This window comes from Opisthorchis viverrini (assembly GCF_000715545.1).
Source record: "Opisthorchis viverrini unplaced genomic scaffold opera_v5_639, whole genome shotgun sequence".
NCBI lineage: Eukaryota > Metazoa > Platyhelminthes > Trematoda > Opisthorchiida > Opisthorchiidae > Opisthorchis > Opisthorchis viverrini.
This window is the reverse complement of record NW_008752307.1, coordinates 6,815-10,221: the sequence shown is the minus strand read 5'-3', so window position 1 is coordinate 10,221 and position 3,407 is coordinate 6,815.

The following is a 3,407-nucleotide window of genomic DNA, read 5'->3' as shown; positions in this document are numbered from 1 at the left end:
TGTTCGACTGTTCTTCTCACGTCAGTTTAGTTTAACGAATGATCCTGCCCTGGACCTTTCCAGGATGATAGTCTATTCATGTGGTTTAAAACTTCAACCTAGCTTGTGAAGTTGATTAGCATGAAAATGATAACAGTTCTGAATTTCAAGTGTAGATCGCCATGGAAACGTCAGAAACAGTCGATCATTTTCACGCTATCCGGATTCGATTACTTCGCTTAATTTATACTCACTTTGTGTTTGCTAGTACGCTAAGAACAATGTTTTGTTGCTCCAGCTCTTGTGGTCTTTATAAGACCAACTCAGATGGCTTTTGAACGATTTTTGCATACATCTTGGCCAGCACAACACGTATCATCCGATTTAGACCACTACTGGTGAACATCCAAATCTCTCTAACAAGGTAACTGATGCAATTCCTATGGAGTCGCACGATTGTCTGCCCATATTTGAAGGCAAAATGCAGACTAAGCTTAAGCAACAAATAGTCGACAGCCCATGTTGACTGTAAACTATCAGTTTTTAGAGTTCCACCGAGTTAGGCCTAGCGACATACTGAAATATTCTCCCGGTAGTATCGAACGCAGTTCGGTTTTTCAAAAGACCGCCACCAACTACCTGGTGCAGTCCGTTCTATTCTCCTAGAAAGGATTGTTATTGACTAACAATTCCGCTACAAAGGTGATTAGGAAGACTACAGCTGAGTGCCATGGGCTCGAGCGTTCACTGCAGAGTTCTACATCAAGTCAGGTTGCGCATCTAAGTATTCGGTCGTTTTGAACTGAAAGGGGCTCGACGGTTCAACAGAATGTTTCCGGCTATCTTCTGGCACTTTTTGTTCTAAGGACTACGAATTAGTGGCCTCGAGTATTCGTGCGTCTTCTGTCTGCACTCAAACAAAACCGCGATAACTCACTATCGTAAACCTAGAACCGGGTGTAAAAATGTAGTGAGGCCCAGAAGTACCCCATTTTAATCAGGAACAACTTACAAAGACAAAGGTGACTTATTACCACAGAGTGACGGAAAAAGAAGTCGCATCGATCGTCCACTTCTAGTAAGGTGCTTGGGGACTACAAGTTAGTTAAAGAGAGCAAAGTCTCGGCTCGATTAATTGCAATTTTCTATGATGAAATGTGAGCTACGTCAAGCTTGAACAGATCTCAGCTGATTGATTAATCAGGACCAGACAGATGTACCATGAAACAAAGAACGGGACTATTCATAAGTATTTGTGCGCTTGCCATGCTTGCTTGCAGGAAACGATCGACCATAGCATGCAAGTTCGAGATTTTTAGCGAACGGGTTTCAACAGTGCAACAATGGAAAGGCCATGTTATGAAACTGTCCAGATAACATGAAGAACAAACCTCAAAGCATTACTCTTCCAGTGCAAGCAAGTCGCCTCCACATAGAAAAACCGAGCAACTAAAAGTGATGTGTTTTAAAGCCCTGGCATACTGCTCGTCATCTACTCAATTGCTCATTGATTCTTTTTGGTTACGCTTATCTGATATGGTTGCTTTCTTTGACAAAAGTGCTTTCTTCCCTCGATGGAAGAAGCATCTTTGTGTGACAACTGTGAATTTTCAAATATCTGTAAAGTAAAATTACAGTTATAATTACTTATTGAAACTTGGCAATGTGCTTCTGAAGCAAAAAACACCCTAAATAATTAGCGAATATTTGCAAACTAATTTGATTTGTCCAGAGACACACCTGGAAACCAGCTGAATCCCTCGTTTGTGATGTTTCGAGGCAACTGAATGTGCTGCACCAGGCCACCTTATGTTTCAGTCGCTACGATATTTGAGATATTGCGATACATATACATATTTTTAATTTACTACTCATAACGTTGCTGAAAATCCGTCGACAGCCCAGGTTAGTCTCTTGAAAAACCACATTAGTTTGCAAATGAGTGTATTTCGCTATTTTTGTGCAATTTGGTTTCAAGTAGAACATACGGTTGACGGAAATCCGGGAACTGAGCCTACTTGATGATTCCTCCAAAAGGGCGAAACCGGTCGTGGTCTGTCGACGGATTTTCAGCACACCTCATGATAGTACTTTACGAATAGACGCCCTAGATAATTATTCTAGACAGAAAGCGAAAGCAAGCTACTACAATGATGAGCGATTTCTCACTCCTTGTATGGATCAAATTTAAGCAGCTGGTCAGTGTGAAGAACAAATACGGGTCCACCCATCATCGGCTTAACAGGAACTGAATTTATTCCGATTTTCCCTATTGTCCTGTGTCTTCCACCAACCGTTGGTTAGGTTGCTTTAATGAAAAATTATGTGCATCTTTTACAGTCACCGGTGGAGAACCTTTACTAATTACACGTGCAACATTAAACCGATTTGCGAGTTCCGATTTAGCAGTATTCTCCAATTGAGTATCAGCTGTAATTACCGGATTTCCACTTTGCACACCCCAAAACAACCGACTGCTTTCGTCACTTTTTTGAATATTGTTTCTTCATATCTGCGGTCATAGAATACAAAGCGTTCTAAGTCGAATTCCGGAATAATGCCTTTACGGTCAGATTCGCGTCGGGTTTACAATATGAATTTTTACATTTTCACTGACGACAAAATCAGTCAAGAGAACGCATAAGTTTTAAAAAAATTACCCAAAAATTCAGAGAGCAGAACTCTCTTGCTGAGTACACTGAGTTAGCTATCTTTGTCTTCACAAAGTACCATGATTGGTAGTCATTCAAACACATGCGGTTGTTTAAGAATTTGAGATTACTCAAAGTGGGGTTTGTATGATCTGTCTGAAACGTTTATGTTTGCGGCGAGCTTTAGCGAATCCTAGGCCAAGGAGTATGGTCATGCAGTGCATCCACTCACGGACGAATGTATTTTCTATGTGTTTGTCAAGGTGAAATAAATTCGTCAGTTCAAATGATGGCCCAAGTTAACTTCACGTGAAATTGAACTACTTGCAGTTGGCCAGTGAATGTTTGCGGTCCGTGGGAAAAATCTTTTGCGTGGCTTACTTGAAACTTGTTGAAAACACCGTTAGGGGAACACTGTTGAAGGCGCCTAGGCTTAAATATATATATCGCCCCTTTACCAAGCTACAGGTTGCCATCGAATATGGGGTGCTCCACTTTATCACCTATAACAAAACGTTTGGTTTATCTGTTGGATCGCCATGAGGACACGAGTGGACCGTTTATAGAGTCCCGTGTTCTATTCTATTTAAAACGTAGCTTCAAATTGATATGTAGCAGTTTGGAGACCTTGAACACAATGTGCTCTGGCGTTGCAGCAGGGTGGCCCGAAGAGAACGCTCTTCTCTAATGAACCGGTTATGATATAAAAAACTTACCGACATAGTGGGATACTCCATCACAAAGTGGTGAGCCGGACGAAAGTTGGTGCCCAACTGA